General features: G+C 35.6%; 1 protein-coding gene across 2 annotated transcripts in view; it reads left to right on the top strand.

Annotated features, from left to right (window-relative positions):
• LOC141406439 (uncharacterized) overlaps positions 1 to 18,404 on the top strand; it is a 365,311-nt gene that overhangs the window by 78,095 nt on the left and 268,812 nt on the right. For both annotated transcript variants that reach the window (XM_073991889.1, XM_073991888.1), the window contains exon 3: positions 7,240 to 7,278. The gene's annotated coding sequence lies outside the window, so the exon portion shown is untranslated. The remainder of the gene's footprint in view (positions 1 to 7,239; positions 7,279 to 18,404) is intronic.

Raw genomic sequence — 18,404 nt, 5'->3', positions numbered from 1 at the left:
CCACTTAAAAGACACTTTTCTCTTGGTAGAACTAAAAGGGCTAGGTGGATGGATTGGCAGGCAACACGTACTTCCATCCAATGCCCTAAACATTATCATAAAGAAATTAATAATTCCAGAGGCATAGGCATAGCATTTTAATTATGCGGACGATGGCTTCTTCTATCGTCGTGTTGCTGTAATGACGACTGATGAATTTCTTACGACGACGAATAAATAGTTTCTGTAATACTATTTGGCGCTCCGATGTGTAGTTAGTTCTCCATTTTCATACATCAGAAGCAGCAGCAGTAGCATTTGGAATTAACATTGAGGAATGGCAAAGCTGCCTCCCAACCCTTCCCCCCTTGCATGATATCCTCCATGCTCCCATAATGTTAATGTTTTTTAGAATGCAGTTTGGGATTATTGTGAATTAACCCCCCTCTATGCTTTAGCAACACAAAAGTTGTTGCCGTTGTTGGCGTTTTTTGTTCGTTTCAGCCTGCCTGCCTTTCTGCTGTTGTAAATGGAAATTTGTTTTTATTAAATTATGCGCAACGCCAGACGTTATGGCGTGAAAAATTAAAAATTATTCTTCCTTCAGTTTTATTCACTACTGCCTGCTTGCGTTGTATGGACAGAGATATATGAACGCCTTGCACCAGAAGACCTACGGAGGGAATTCATGGAGAGCAGTAATTGTAAAACCATTTCCAAGCGGGAAGAAGGGTAAACGAAGTAAAAAGAGTAGTCCCATTCAGATTTAGACATTTCTACACGTTTCCTTACAAAAAAGGAAATTATTTCCTCCATCGAGGAGGGCATAACAATGGTTTGTCTTCTTCCAGTACTTTGTACGTACATCATAAGTTGGGGCCACAAGGAGAAACGGGAACATTAAGGCAAAACTAAATGAATCATTGAATAATTTCATGGAATAAAAAATTCCCTAAATGAAAGTCTCTCTCGTTTTTCGTTTGTTTTTGATTGCAAGGAATTTTTATGAACTATTTAGGGATTGTTGAAACTAAGAAGCTGTGGATGTTGCTCGTAATTAGATGGGTGGTTGGGGCAGATGGTAGGGAGCCTAAACGGAGATTTGTCTAATGACAGACAATAAAAAAGTAAGGAGTATTAGGGAGCGAAAAAACTTGGGGGATATAAATGAAAATGTAATTTGGCAAATTATTAGCTTTGCTCTGCTTCTCCATTTGCTAGCAATGCAAAATGTTATGGTAGGTCTTCTTACGAAAGACCTGTGGTTCTTCTTATAAAAAACGGAAGATTTGCTTGAGATAGGACCTAAAGAAGTACGCTTTCTTTGAGAAAGGGTCTGACCAAGTACCCTTTCTTTGAGAAAGGGTCTAACGAAGTACCCTTTCTTTGAGAAAGGGTCTTGCGAAGTACCCTATCTTTGAGAAAGGGTCTAACGAAGCGCCCTTTCTTTAAGAAAGGGTCTAACGAAGTACCCTTTCTTTAAGAAAGGGTCTAACGAAGTACCCATTCTTTGAGAAAGGGTCTAACAAAGTACCCTTTCTTTGAGAAAGGGTCGAACGAAGCACCCTATATTTGAGAAAGGGTCTAACAAAACACCCTATATTTGAGAAAGGGTCTAACAAAGTACCCTTTCTTTGAGAAAGGGTCTAACGAAGTACCCTTTCTTTGAGAAAGGGTTTAACGAAGTACTCTTTCTTTGAGAAAGGGTCTAACGAAGTACCCTTTCTTTAAGAAAGGGTCTAACGAAGTACCCTTTCTTTAAGAAAGTATCTAAGGAAGTACCCATTCTTTGAGAAAGGGTCTAACAAAGTACCCTTTCTTTGAGAAAGGGTCGAACGAAGCACCCTATATTTGAGAAAGGGTCTAACGAAGTTCCCTTTCTTTGAGAAAGGGTCTAACGAAGTATCCTTTCTTTGAGAAAGGGCATAACGAAGTACCCTTTCTTTGAGAAAGGGACTAACGAAGTACCCTTTCTTCGAGAAAGGGTCTAACGAAGTACCCTTTCTTCGAGAAAGGGTCTAACGAAGTACCTTTTCTTTGAGAAAGGGTCTAACGAAGTACCCTTTCTTGGAGAAAGCGTCTAACAAAGTACCCTTTCTTTGAGAAAGGGTCTTACGAAGTACCCTATCTTTGAGAAAGGGTCTAACGAAGTACCCTTTCTTTGAGGAAGGGTCTAACAAAATACCCTTTCTTTGAGAAAGGGTCTTAAGAAGTACCCTTTATTTGAGAAAGGGTCTATAGAAGCACTCTCTCTTTCAGAAAGGATCTATAAAAGCACAGTTGCTTTCAGACCTCTTATATAAGATTGGTGGTTCTTTTAAATAATGTCTCTAAGTTTTCTATGAGGATGATTTTCTGTAAAACGTCAGTTGGTTTTCGTATAGAAGATGAGTATATTTCTTGTAGGTCAGCAGGTCGTCTACGACCAGATTTTCTTGTAGAAGGTCAATATATAGTCTTTTTATTGAAATCCGTTAGGTCTTCTTATAGAAGGAGGCCTCTGAAGGTCTCCTATGTAGAATGGAGGCCTCGAAGAATCTCACATTTAGAATAGAAGGCCTCAGAAGGTGTCCTATTTAAAATAGGAGCCCTCGTATGGTCTCCTATGTAGAAAGGAGACCTCGAAATGTGTCCTATGTAGAATAGGAGGTATCAAAAGGTGTCCTTTGTTATATATGAGCCCGAAAGAGTATGCCGCGGCGATATGTATGGAAAGGAAACCCTCGCTTTTCTGCTTCCCGACATTTTACTGAGCAAAAAAGTCCACAAGACCATATGTCTACGGTGAAAATCGAGCCTCCCGATTTTGAAGTTTTTTATCCACGTTTTTTGGATATTTTGGCATATAACAGCCAAACCATTGAAACTATCGATCCAAGACTAAGATCGAAAATCTCAATGGTTTGGCTGTTATATGCCAAAATATCCAAAAAACGTGGATAAAAAACTTCAAAATCGGGATGCTCGATTTTCACCGTAGACATATGGTCTTGTGGACTTTTTTGCTCAGTAAAATGCCAGGAAGCAGAAACGCGAGTGTTTTCCTTTCCAAACATAGCGCTCCGGCTACTCTTTCGGCCTCCTATATTACAAAGGTCACCTTTTGAGACCCCCTATTCCACATAGGACACATTTCGAGGTCTCCTTTCTACATATGAGGTCTTCCGAGGGCTCCTATTTTAAAAAGGACAGCTTCTGAGGCCTTCTATTCTAAATGTGAGACCTTTCGAGGTCTCCATTTTACATAAAAAGACTTACTATAGACCTTCTACAAGAAAATCTGGTCATCTATTAGACGACCTGTTGACCTACAAGAAATATATACAACTTCTATGCCAACTGACCTTTTATAGAAAGTCATCCTCACAGATAACTTAGAGACCATATTTAAAAGAACAAAAAGAACAAAAATTGTAGGCAAGACAATAATTAAGAACTCTTTGGTACATCGCAAAAGTATTGGAACGCTTCTTTAGGCAGTTTTCGCGGAAGGTCTCCTGGTTAGAATAAAAGTCCTCAGAATGTTCCCCATGTGGAATAGGAGTTCTCACAAGGTCTCCTGTTTATAATAGGAGCTCGTAGAAGGTCTGTTATATAAGGCCAAATGTCTCATTTTTAGAATAGGAGACCTCACAAAAAGTATGCTATTTTGAATTAGAGGCCTTAGGAGTATATAGAGTCCTTTAAAGGTTCCTTGTAAAAAGTGCTTAATCTTTTTATGATTTTGCGGTAAATATTTTGTGTAAATATTTCGAAACTTTTTATACCCTCAGCCTTTAGGCTAGAAAGGGTATATACACTTTCATACGGGCAAAATGTGCCTCATCGAAATAATGGTTTTAGACCCCAAGTATGTTTGGACGAAATGTGTTTCAGACAATTTGGAGTTGATTTAGCAATGTCCGTCCGTCTGTCTGTCTGTCGGTCTGTCTGGCTGGCTGGTGCGCACGATAACTCTCGAACAAATGAACCGATTCGGTTCAAGTTTTGGCTTTCGTAATATTTTGTCCAAACTTAGTTTAAGTTCCGGTACCTTCCCCACAAATGTTCCAAAATGTTCGGAAAATTTGTGGGCATGATAATTCTTGAAAGGAGTAACAGATTTGGTCCATACTTTGCACATCGTGAAATTTCTACCAGACTTAGATGAGGTTCCAATATGGACTCAATCGACCCACTCCTTCGGGTACCTCCCACACAAAATTTCGGATAAGTTCAGTTTAGGACCTGCTCTCGAATCGCTTTGATTTTTGTTGCAGCAACTTGTGTTCACTTCCCCCCATACGACGGTACAAGTTTCAGCAGGGGCAAGTCCATACTTCCTGAGAAAATGGCCGGAAAGTTGCAAAAAGCCCCTTTGACACCGTGTGTAGTGGTTGGAGCGGAAGATAACTCTCGAACGGATCTGTCGATTCGGTCCAAAATTTGGCCTTCGTTATATTTTATCAAAACATAGTCTTAATTCGAAGATGGGCTATATCGGTCCACTCCTTCAGGTACCTCCCCCACAAAACTTCAAAAATGTTCGGAAAAATTTTGCGCACGATAACTCTTGAAGGAAGTGACCGATGTAATCTATACTTTGCACATCCTAATATATCTACCAGATATAGATCAGGTATGGACTATATTTGTCTACTTCTTCAGGTACCTCTCACACATAATTTCGGATAAGTTCACTTTAAGACCTGCTCTCGAATCACTTTGATTTTTCTTGAAGCGATTTGCATTCACTACCTCCATTACGACGGTAAAAGGTTTTTCAGGGGCAAGTCCATATTTCTTGGGAAAATAGCCCGAAAGGTTTAAAAAACCCCTATGTCACCATATGTGGCGGTCGGAGAGAACGTAACTCTCGAACTGTTCAACCGATTTGGTCCAACCTTTGGTCTTCGTCATATTATATCCAAACATAGTTTCATGGGCAATACCGGTCCACAACTTTCGGTACTTCTCCCAAATATTTAAAAAATGTCACTAAAATGCTAGGACGATATCACTTGAATGGGGCAACCAATTTGGTCCAAACTTCGGATCTCCTAATATTTTTTCAAAATTTAGTTTAACTTCTAAAATGGCCCATATCGGTCCTCCCTAAGGGCACCTGCACTACAAAAGTTCAACATTTGTGTCTTAATGCACGTTATTCCTAATCCACATTTTAGTCGGCAAGTTCAAATGTCCAAAAACGGCCACAAATCTCTGAAGAGACCTTAAATACATTCGATCTGTCCGGAGGTTAAAGTTTCGCTTCACATTGGCTGAGGGTATATGGTAATATTCAAAAATGTTTTACAATTGTTGAAGTTGAGGTTCACCATTTAATAAGTCGCGAACTGTCAATATAATTTATATAATATGAATATATTTATATTAATTGAAGTGTGTTAGCCGGGGTCGCATAAAATGAACCATAACAAATAATTTATGTGGAAGCTGTGTTGGTGGTAATATTAAAAAATGGGTAAAAATGTGTTGAAGTTTACAAGTTTTTTTGTGTTCTTTCTTGACTTCTGGTAAAACCACGGAAAATTCAGACCTGAGCTCAAAGAAAGAATTGAAAAATACACCTTGGGCAACATGGTTCTAATGTATGACTTTTCGATATATACACTGCATCCCCCTAAAATCGATGCTGACATTTTGAAGTTTTGAAATCTGGGGTTTTTGAATTTTTCTTATAATTGGAGGGCGCAACCAGATAATTTCCCAAACTATTTATTGGATTGTAGAACTCGTGATTCCACTTCGTTTGATGTATATCTCATGAGTGTGCTTCATACAGCTCCCTAGTAATAAGAGTCCAAAGTCGAAATTTTAGTGCGCAAATTTTCTTTAAAAACCTATTTTTTGACTTCAAAATGTACAACTGTGACTCAGGTACCCTTGAACATCCACCAAAACGGCGGTTATAGATACCTTGAAAGTAGGAAATTCTGCAAAATTATATTTTGATGATTCCGCGCATTGAACCGCGATTTTCTTTGGTTATTTTTGCATAAATGGAAGCCTTCATACGCGATTATATTATTTTCTAAAACCGTGTGGCATAAATTACCGAGATTCTGGAGTAATATTCGTATTTCATATAAAATAGAATTTGGTAGCACATCCGCGGTTCTTGACGAATTTGTTTTAAATTTGTTATAATGACGTATTTTTTATAGGCGGTCACTGAAATCGGATGCGCCTTATAATCTTATGTACATCGCGCAATTTTTACCCACATAAAGGTTTTTTGAACAGTAAGATGCAGCTGACGGCACACATTGGCCGCTGAATGAAAAGTGGAAAAATCGCTACATATTGATAGAGATGCACTCGCTGTATCTGAAAAGCGCATGCGCCTTAACTGATTTTAACGAATTCGCGAATTATACGTTTTTTAACTTTTATGTTTTTTCTTTGGTTGTAATTTCAATATTACTTTCTATTTCATAATCTTATTGTTCATCAAAGTAAGAAAATACACTTTCGGGTTTGTCATCGCATTTTCCTTGAAGAAGTTTCAGCGAAGTCCGTCAGTCCTTGCATCGAAATTTAGCGAAAGAGTAGAATAACTCCCAAAAATGTTTTTTCTATTTTTCGTATTAAACAAAAAATATATTTTTGAAATAATATTCCAACAATAAGTTTTCGTCTTTTGTTGTTGCTGTAATATGGCAGTTATAAATCCTATCGTTAAACTTTTGGTCTCATATTTTTCTACGCGTTGTCTATAATCTGTACGTATTTTTAATTTATTTTTTCGAGTTTTATTTGGACTCTAAATTAGAATAAATTAAATTTACTCCAAGATTTTTTCAGTATTTCTTGATTTTCCGCGAAAATAGAAATACATTTAGTAAATATTTAGGCATCTACGGATAGATATTAAATGCTGTTAACGCTTTATATATACATTTTCTTATTACAGCAAAAATTGAATTTTTAAATATTTGTTCTTTATAAGGGAATAAAACCCCCCATAACTTTGGAGCGCAGCATCCAATTTTGTGAACGCGAACAGATTTGAAACCATGACTTTTTTCGTAATCTATGTTCCAAAAATTGCGGATGTGCTCGCAAAATTTTTTTAAAATTTCTTCCAATGGAATTGCAAAAGAAATTTGAAATTTACCATATATCTGTGGGCAAAGCCGACTGACACTTTTTTACTTGTTAACAATATTTTAAATTTTTTTCTTTACTGAAGATTTTTTTAATCTAATATAACCCTCATACCTAAATTTAATTTGTTTTTTTTCTTATTTCTTTCAGGAGCTCCATAAATGGAATAATCATAACGTTCAAGTCGTGGTAAGTTTCTATTTTTAATCTCACTTATTTATTTACCTAGAAAATTTATTCAAAAAATATTTTTACCACGATAAGTAGATTTATTTGAATTGTGAACCATAAAATTTGTTTAATGTTAGTATTTGTTTTTATTATTAATTTTTTAATATTGAATATCAATATTTTATTCAATGTTAAATATGTTAAGCCAGTTCTTTACCTTGACAAAGAGCGTGACATTTGTTTGGTGTGTCTTTTTATGCGGGAGACTCCATATGTTTATAAAATAAAAAAGAGAAGATGAAATGTAAGCAACCCAGGGGATCGTAGCTTAACGAACAAGACATAACATGTTATTTATCTCTCGCAAGGTTGTCTATACTTACCACAATTTACAGAAGATTCTACAGATCTTTATAAATTTTTTTGCCAAAAAAATAGTTTCTCTATAAGCACATTTGAAAAAGATTTCTTCTAAGAAAAACGTTCAAAGAATCTGCAGTCAATAGAAAACATGTCAATGATTTTCTAAAACCTCACATTATTCTCAATACAAAAGAATATCTTATTTAATCCAGAGTCCGAACGGCATGTCTTACGACATCATTTGAAGAGAAGTTTTTCTTGGTTGAAATACTCAGGAAAAGCAAGCCAACATTACAAGGAGAAAATGTTGATGTTCTGGTCAGAGATTGATCCGCAGACCTTCTGAGTTCAATGCGGACGTGCTCACCACACCATAAAAAGTATCAACGTCAGACATTTTGTTTTCAAAGGCAGTATCAGCTACGTTTGTGGTATCCTCTTATCGAGTAACATTTTTTAAGTTTAACTACACTTCAGTAATAAATCTATCCTATTTTAATATCTTTCCAAAAATTCCGAAACCCAACTGAACTTATTTTGAAAACGACCCAAAAACTTTGCCAATTATTCGCACCCATATTGGCAATATCTTTGAAGTCAAAAACAATTTCTTGACTTTAACTTTTCTTTTGTTGGTGGAAAACAAACAACAAAAGATTTAAAGGCGACATAATGGCTATAAGAAAAACAAAAAAAAAAAAAACAACAACAGAAACACACATGCAGTCAAGTGGAAAAATGTACTCGTCGTCGTATTTACTTCAATATTGTCGAAAAGAATTTTTAACTGATTTCGAAACCTGCCAAATACGAAACTCAACTAAAAAAAGTGTTGAGTGTTGTTTTCCTTCCACTTTACAATTCAGACATCCTATAAATTTGCCAATAACTGGGTCAATAATAGCTTAGAGAAGACAGTTGTTGCAGTTGGAGTTGGAAGGGGCGGACGGGCGTAAGAAAAATGCATACCTCGGCACAGCTAACAGCAGCAGCAGCAAATCGAAGTTGAACGGATAACGAACAACAACAATAAACTGCAATTACTGTTTTTGGCAAATGTTTTCAAATGTTCGGCAGGATGTAATTGGAGGGAGGGACGGACAGGCGGCCTAGCCAAGCAAACCATAAAATCCCAACAATTCAATATAATGGCTGTGAGTGTATGGGTGTATGTACGCTGCAGATTATTTTATTATCACCAAAAGTATGCAATTTTGTTGTTTTTTTTTTCTTTCTTCTTTTTGTTCGTAGGTTCAGTACAATATTTTTTTTGTGCTTAGCTTGCAGTTGAAGGAAGTACAATAGCTAGGGCTTAGCTAGTTAATGTTATGCTAGGGATAAAGCCCAAAAAATTTGTGCAATTTAGCGCGTCTTGTATTCAACGACAACAACACCACCACCAGCAGCAGCAGTAGGAACAGCAACATAGCCCACCACAAGCAATAACTGCATGAATAGCCAGCCCGAAAAGCAACAAATCTGCCATACAAAAACTATGTTGAAGTGTTGATGCCATCCATGTTGTAGCCTTAGCAGCCAGAACTGCTGCTGTTGATATCGTTGTTGCTGTTGTTGCTATTATTGTTGTATGTAAATACTACTATAATATTTATTATCACATCCTAGTACATTTCAACATACATATGTACGTACATTTTAGTCAATATATAGAGTATTTTAGGGTGGGTAGGGAATAAAGGAAAGATGTTAGTTGTGCAATCAAAGCCGTTACACATAAAAAATATTCTTAAAAAATCCACGACTATAGGGCTGATTTATAGATCATCAGCCCTCTAGGCGTGGATTTTTTAAGAATATTTGTTATGGACCATCAGTCCTGTATTCTTAAAAAATCCACGCCTAGAAGGCTGATGGTCCATAAAAAATATTCTTAAAAATTCACGCCTAGAAGGCTGATGGTCCATAAAAATATTCTTAAAAATTCACGCCTAAAGGGCTGACGGTCCATAAAAATATTCTAAAAAAATCCACGCCTAGGGCCTGATGGTCCATAAAAAATATTCTTAAAAAATCCACGCCTAGAGGGCTGATGGTCCATAAAAAATATTCTTAAAAAATCCACGCCTAGAGGGCTGATGGTCCATGAAAAAATATTCTTAAAAAATCCACGCCTAGAGGGCTGATGGTCCATGAAAAAATATTCTTAAAAAATCCACGCCTAGAGGGCTGATGGTCCATGAAAAAATATTCTTAAAAAATCCACGCCTAGAGGGCTGATGGTCCATGAAAAAATATTCTTAAAAAATCCACGCCTAGAGGGCTGATGGTCCATGAAAAAATATTCTTAAAAAATCCACGCCTAGAGGGCTGATGGTCCATGAAAAAATATTCTTAAAAAATCCACGCCTAGAGGGCTGATGGTCCATGAAAAATATTCTTATAAAATCCACGCCTAGAGGGCTGAAGGAAGGTCCATAAAAAATATTCTTAAAAAATCCACACCTAGAAGGATGATGGTCCATAAAAAATATTCTTAAAAAAATCCACGCCTAGAGGGCTGATGGTCCATAAAAAATATTCTTAAAAAAATCCACGCCTAGAGGGCTGATGGTCCATAAAAAATATTCTTAAAAAATCCACGCCTAGAGGGCTGATGGTCGCTGAAAAAAATATCCTTAAAAATCCACGCCTAGAGGGCTGATGGTCCATAAAAAATATTCTTAAAAAATCCACGTCTAGAGGGCTGATGGTCGCTGAAAAAAATATCCTTAAAAATCCACGCCTAGAGGGCTGATGGTCCATAAAAAATATTCTTAAAAAATCCACGCCTAGAGGGCTGATGGTCCATAAAAAATATTCTTAAAAAATCCACGCCTAGAGGGCTAATTGTCCATAAAAAAATATTCTTAAAAAATCCACGTCTAGAGGGCTGATGGTCCATAAGAAATATTCTTAAAAATTCCAAGCTTAGAGGGAGGTCTTCTATTCTGTAGAAACCTCCTACGGTGGTCTTCCATTCTATAGAAACCTCCTACGGTGATCTTCTATTCTATAGAAACCTCCTACGGAGGTCTTCTATTCTACAGAAACCTCCTACGGAGGTGTTCTATTCTATAGAAACCTCCTACGGAGGTGTTCTATCCTATAGAAACCTCCTACGGAGGTCTTCTATTCTATAGAAACCTCCTACGGAGGTGTTCTATCCTATAGAAACCTCCTACGGAGGTCTTCTATTCTATAGAAACCTCCTACGGAGGTCTTCTATTCTATAGAAACCTCCTACGGAGGTGTTCTATCCTATAGAAACCTCCTACGGAGGTGTTCTATCCTATAGAAACCTCCTACGGAGGTGTTCTATCCTATAGAAACCTCCTACGGAGGTCTTCTATTCTATAGAAACCTCCTACGGAGGTGTTCTATCCTATAGAAACCTCCTACGGAGGTCTTCTATTCTATAGAAACCTCCTACGGAGGTCTTCTATTCTATAGAAACCTCCTACGGAGGTGTTCTATCCTATAGAAACCTCCTACGGAGGTCTTCTATTCTATAGAAACCTCCTACGGAGGTGTTCTATCCTATAGAAACCTCCTACGGAGGTCTTCTATTCTATAGAAACCTCCTACGGAGGTCTTCTATTCTATAGAAACCTCCTACGGAGGTCTTCTATTCTATAGAAACCTCCTACGGAGGTCTTCTATTCTATAGAAACCTCCTACGGAGGTCTTCTATTCTATAGAAACCTCCTACGGAGGTCTTCTATTCTATAGAAACCTCCTACGGAGGTCTTCTATTCTATAGAAACCTCCTACGGAGGTCTTCTATTCTATAGAAACCTCCTACGGAGGTCTTCTATTCTATAGAAACCTCCTACGGAGGTCTTCTATTCTATAGAAACCTCCTACGGAGGTCTTCTATTCTATAGAAACCTCCTACGGAGGTCTTCTATTCTATAGAAACCTCCTACGGAGGTCTATAGAAACCTCCTACGGAGGTCTTCTATTCTATAGAAACCTCCTACGGAGGTCTTCTATTCTATAGAAACCTCCTACGGAGGTCTTCTATTCTATAGAAACCTCCTACGGAGGTCTTCTATTCTATAGAAACCTCCTACGGAGGTCTTCTATTTTATAGAAACCTCCTACGGAGGTCTTCTATTCTATAGAAACCTCCTACGGAGGTCTTCTATTCTATAGAAACCTCCTAAGGAGGTCTTCTATTCTATAGAAACCTCCTACGGAGGTGTTCTATTCTATAGAAACCTCCTAAGGAGGTCTTCTATTCTATAGAAACCTCCTACGGAGGTCTTCTATTCTATAGAAACCTCCTACGGAGGTCTTCTATTCTATAGAAAAAATATTCTTAAAAAATCCACGCCTAGAAGGCTAATGGTCCATAAAAAATATTCTTAAAAAATCCACGCCTAGAAGGCTAATGGTCCATAAAAAATATTCTTAAAAAATCCACGCCTAGAAGGCTGATGGTCCATGAAAAAAATATTCTTAAAAAAAGTTTACAGGAGAGCTGAAGGGAGTCTTTCTAGACGAGCCAAAGGCAGTCTTTGTAGATGAGCAACAGGGAGCCTTTATAGATGAGCAACATGGAATTGTTATAGGCTAACAAAAAGGAGCAAAGGGAGTCTTCTTAGACGACCGGAAGGGAGAAAAAGGGATCTATATGTGTTTTTTCTCATCTATGAACATTGTAGTTTCTGAATCCGCAAAATATTCCCAGCTGTAAGCTCCTTTCATTTGAAGTTGGTTCAAGAGCACCGTGATGTCGCCAGAGTTGAAAATATGATATAATCTGTTTTGGAAATCGAATTGCACCACGGTGGAGCCCAATCAACTCCATTATATAGTGCTAAAAATTTTATATTTGACGACCCTCCCTATTATGGTGATGTGCCGGCTCATAAAATTGTTCACATTTTGTATTTATTACATTTTTTCTGTATTCCTCCTGTTGTTGTTCTTGTTGTTGTATGTGTAAGTGAAGTTTCGTTTAGTTTTGGTTTGTAGTGTTGCTTTCATTGCTATTATTGTTGGCGTTGTTGTTGCTTTTGACTTGTATTATTGTAACATATGACCCATAAAAAGGTCAGCAGCTTTTTATTTAAACAAAGTTTAAGTTACAGCAACAAGAACAACAGCAACGGCAATCAAAATCATACAAATAAAATGAACAACAACAATGTAGCAGCCAGCGTCCACATTCGTAAAGGCCTAAGAAAAAGTCCCCAAAGAAGAGCTGTAAAATAGAACATAGAAAATGAACACAAAAAAAAAACACTGATGAAGAATGGGTGAAATAACCCGGCAAGTAGTTTTCTTTCTTTCTTTCACATCCATTGTTGCTGCTGCTGCTAATGATGCCTCAAAGAAAGGAAGTAAATCTGCAGAGAATTGTTCTCTCAATAGCCTGCAGTGGTTTTTACTTATGATGTCTATGTGAGTGTGTGTGTGAGTGAATGTCGGGTTTTAAGATTTAATACTTTCTATTCAAAAGTCCAAAACTGAGATTTAACAAGGAAGGAAGAAGTGGTAAATGAAGTGGTTTTGATTTTAAATTTTAAAGAAAAAGTCAATTATGAAATGTATTTTAAAATTCTATGAAAGAAAATAATTTTCAATGGCTGGAGAGAGAAAAAAAGCCTCAAGGGCCGTTAGCGTTTAAAATTTCTTAATAGTTTAATTTGAAGTTAAATTGATTGACACCATAATGTGGATATTTCGCCAAGAGGGGAATGTCTGCTGATCTTTTAGATTTTTTTTTTGTATTGTTTTCTCCTCAACCAGTTAAAAAATATGGTCACAGGAATTACATTTGAAAAATATTGTAAATATTTAAAAATATATATTGTTGTTGCAACAGAAACCATACTGTTGTTGCAACAGAAACCATACTAATATGGTTAAATATATTTTATTGTAATATGTTTTTACAATAGCATGTGAACTTTACAGACAGAGAAACAATATTGTCAAAAGAAACATATTTTGGCTGTATAATAGGTATTTTATTTAGATAAATATACATATTATTGATGCAATCATATATTTTAAAAGCACATACCATAATATGGTCTGTAACATGTACGTATTATGTTTTCAACATATGATTCCTGTGACCATATTTTTTATTTGCGTTCTTAGTTAAACGTGTGGTCTCTACATGCAGAATACATGGTCGTAGAAAACATATTTTAAGAGCATAATTAATATTTCTAAACTATATATGGTTGTTTCAACAATATATTTTACATCAGACAACAATATACAGTTTGTCAAATAATTGTTTTCAAACTGTGAAAACGAACACTTTTCATTGAATTAATTAGTAAAAAAATGACAAATAGTTGTGAAAAAATGTCGGGTTTTTTTTTTGCAAAAATTAGTATGTCGACTTGTTTAAGACCGAATTGAATGGATAAATAAAAAATTAACTCACTTTGTTCAACAACAATAACCAAAAGAATAATTAACATGTAATGTAAGGTGTATATGGGGATTTCTGAGTGAAATCGGACACTTGTTCAAGATGAGGTTTTTGATTTCCTTTATTTTTTGCTGTGGCGATGCTGCTGATTAACAAAACATTTAAGTATATTTTCAAATTTTTTTTGACTAACGGTTCCAGAGATATCGCGCCTTGAAAAAGTCAAACTCTGTAAAAAATACATGCAAAGATATACTCATAACTTCTTTAATATTGGTCCAAATGGGACCATCTTTTTTTTGATTTGTTTGTTTTTTTTATCAGTTATCGAAAGAAATATTTAAAAGAAAAGTGCACAGTGGGCTTCAATGCAATTTTCGGGATTTAATATTTAAAATCAATTTTTTTTAAATATTTTAAATATTAAATCTCGAAAATTACATTGAAGCCCACTGTGCACTTTTCTTTTAAATATTTCTTTCGATAGCTGATAAAAAAACAAACAAATCAAAAAAAAGATGGTCCCATTTGGACCAATATTAAATAAGTTATGAGTATTTATTTGAACATAGTTCTTTAAAAATGCGATAATTTCAATAGGCGATATCTTTGTACCATTGGTCAAAAAATAATTTTAAAATATACTAAAATGTTCTGTTGGCTAGGAGCTAAATTGAACCAAAAACAATTGAAAACAAAAACAAGTGAGCCAAGGCTATAGTCGGGTCGGGGCCGACTATGTGATACCCTACACCACTTCCCCTGTGCATAAGCTTTTGACTGGTTCAAAATATTAAAATTGGGATAGCTTAGCGCCTTTGCTCTGAATGTCTTCATTAATACAGGTCAATTTTATTGAAACGCGTTTAAGTTCATCGTCAGAATAACTCAAATAAAAAAATGGAAAAGTGGGATGTATGCCAACCATCAACCATCACATTCCGATCCCCGCATAATATCCGACCATTACTAAAATCAATAGGTTTATTCCTCTGTGGGACCCCCATTAACACCCAAAATTTCGTGACGATCCGATCAAAATTGCGACCTGTAGCGTGATTACAAAGAAATGGAAAAATGGGATGTATTAACGACTATTGCGATATCTCCGTTATTTGGCCACCTACGTCAACCTACTTTGCATCATTGTAAAGATGAGATTTTCTACTTTCATCTTCAGACTTTGTTTTTGGAAGGTTTCCAACCAAAGCTGTCATATTCGTCATTATTATTAAAATCGCAAAAATGAAAAGTTGTGTTATATTAGCGGCTATTGCGATATCTTCGTTGTTTGACCACCTACAACAACACACTTTACATCGTTGCAAAGGCGATATTTTCTACTTTCATTAGCAGATTTTGCTTTTGGCACACCCACTATAGAAGCTGAGATATTCGGTTTGGAAAAAAACATTGTCTTTTTCTCCAAACAAGTTTTTCGCCCATGCCGACCCCTAAATATTATCCGACCATCCCCAAAATAAGTAGACTTTTTCCCCTGCGGGACCCCCATCAACACCCAAAATTTGGTGACGATCCGATTAAAATTACGACCTGTAGCGTGATTTCTTTAAAAGTGGAAAAATGGGATGTATTACCGACTATTGCTATATCTCGGTTATTTGGCCACCTACGCTAACCTACTTTGCATCATTGTAAAGACAGGATTTTCTACTTTCATAGCCAGGTTTTGTTTTTGGAAAGTATCCAACAAAAGCTGTGTTATTCGTCATTAGAATTAAAATCGAATAAATGAAAAGTTGGGTTCTATAAGCGACTATTGCGATATCTTCGTTGTTCGACCACCTACGACAACCTACCATACATCGCTGTAAAGGTGATATTTTCTGCTTTCATTAGCAGGCTTTGCCTTTAATATACCCCTTATAGATACGGAGATATTCGCTTTGAAATAAAACGTTGACTTTTTCCGCAAATAGGTTTTTTGCCCATTCCGACCCCTGATTATTATCCGACCATCACCAAAATCAATAGGCTTCTTCCCCTCCGGGACCCTCATCAACGTCCAAAATTTGGTGACGATCCGATCAAAATTGCGACCTGTAGCGTGATTACAAGGTTTAGATGGACAGACGGACAGACGGACAGACGGACGGACGGACGGACTGACGGACGGACACACATAGCCAGATCGACTCAGCTCGTCGAGACATTCATTTTGGTATATATAAGTATGGGTCTACGACCATTATTTCGATGCGTTACAAACTTTTTGGCCAAAACCAACTTATAATACCCTCCCCACATAGTGGTGTAGGGTATAATTACTTTTCTCCGAACTGTCCGATTTCACTTGGAATTCCCCATATATATGTTTCTAGGAGCCTTTTTTCGATAACCATGAGATCGTCTTTACGTAACATCATGAGGTATTCCTATCATAGAAGACCTTTACGTCTTACTTACACATGACCTTGAGCTTTCTATTAGAAGATCATGAGGTCTGTTATGAAAGACCATTAAGTTTTCCAATGGAAGACTTTGAGACCTTCTCATGGAAAACGTTGAGATCTTCTTTCTTAGAACACCATGAAAACTTCTTTGCAGAAAACTTTGTAGAAGGCCTTTAGGTCTTCTCAAAGTAAATCTTTAGGTTTTCTAATAGAAGACCTTGAGGTCTTCCTAGAAGATGACAGTGAATTTTTCTTTGTAGAAGAACATGAAATTTGTTCATAGAAAACCATGAATCTTTCTTATCGAAGAAATTTATCTTCTAATAGAAAACCTTGAGTTATTCTTCATTATAAAAGATTACGGGGACTTATCATAGAAGACCCTGAGGTCTTAGCAAACAAATCATGTGATCTTCTCATAGAAGACCTTGATATCATCTCATAGAAGAAGAGGGTTCTAATAGATAATCTCGAGGCCTTCTTTACAGTAGACCTTTTGGTATTCTTTGTGGAACATCTTGACGTCGTCTCATAAAAGACCTTGATGTCTTCTCATAGAAGACTTTGAGGACGTCTCATAGAAGACTTTGAGGTCTTCACATAGAATTCATTAATGTCTTCTTTATAGAGGACTTTATAGAAGACCGTGAGTTATTCTCATAGAAGACCGTGAGGTAGTCTCATAGAATACCTTTAAGTTTCCTCTCATAGAAGACCTTTAGGTGTTTTACTGAAGACCATGTGGTTTTCTCATAGAAGACCTTGAGAATTGATATAGAGAACTTTGAGCTCTTTTTGTTGCAAATAAAAGTCTTCTAATAAAAGATCTTAAGGACTTTGAAACGCCATCAGATCTTCTTTATAGAAACCTATGAGCTCTTCTTTTACAGAAGAACCTGTAGTATTTTCATAGAAGAATTTGAGAGCTTCTTTTATAGAAGACCCTGAAATCTTCTCATAAAAGAATTTGAGTAGTCTTTGAGGTCTTCTTTATAGACGGCCATTAGATTTTCTTTATAGAAGACCGCAAGGCGATCTTTATGAGGTCTTCTTATAGAAGATTTTGAGTTCTTGTTTATAGAAGACCATGAGATCTTCTCGTGGAAGTCCATTAAGTCTTATCGTAGAATACCGTTAGGTGTCCTCATTGATTTTTTGTGGAAGACGAAGAGTTCCCTAATAGAGGACTATGTGATTTTCTCTTAGTAGACCATGAGGCCCCTCAAAGATCTTTGGATCTTCTCTTAGATAAAGACTATTGCCCTTCCTTCTTGAGGTCTTGAAGTGTTTTTTGTAGAAGATCATGAGGTCGCCTTTGGTGGCAAAATTCTTGGATTATGACCGCAACACTGTTTATATCTGATATTGGTTCGCAATTATTTATATAGAAAATAAAATCAACCAAAAAAACTCATTTGGACATAAATTAAATTAAAATTTAAAATTATGTAAAACATTGCATACAAATTAAATAATAGATATAAAAATTAAATTAAAAATTAATAAAATTAAATTACAACTGAATTAAAATTAAAATAAGTAAATTTAAAATTAAATAAAATTTTATTAAAAAAAACAAAAATTGTTTAAAATAAAAAATAATATTAAAATAAATATTATATTTAAAATTATATTTAAACTGAAATTTAAAATTACATTAAAATTAAAATTTAAATCTGATATTGGTTCGCAATTTATATAGAAAATAAATTCCACCCAATAAACTCATTTGAATGGAAATTAAATTTAAATTAACATAAAAATTAAACAAGAAATAAAAGTTAAAATAAAAATTAATAAACTTAAAGTATAACTAAGTTAAAATTAAAATAAGTAAATTTAAAATTAAATAAAAATCAATTAAAATTTAATTTAAAAAAAAAAAAACAAAAATTGTTTACAATAAAAAATAATATTAAAATAAATATTGTATTTAAAATTATATTTAAACTGAAATTTAAAATTACATT

Source organism: Musca autumnalis, unplaced genomic scaffold (genome assembly GCF_047663935.1).
Source record: "Musca autumnalis isolate F117 unplaced genomic scaffold, ASM4766393v1 scaffold_5, whole genome shotgun sequence".
NCBI classification, from domain to species: Eukaryota; Metazoa; Arthropoda; class Insecta; order Diptera; family Muscidae; genus Musca; species Musca autumnalis.
The sequence above is the reverse complement of the archived record's forward strand: the minus strand, read 5'-3'. Positions and strand labels throughout refer to the sequence as shown.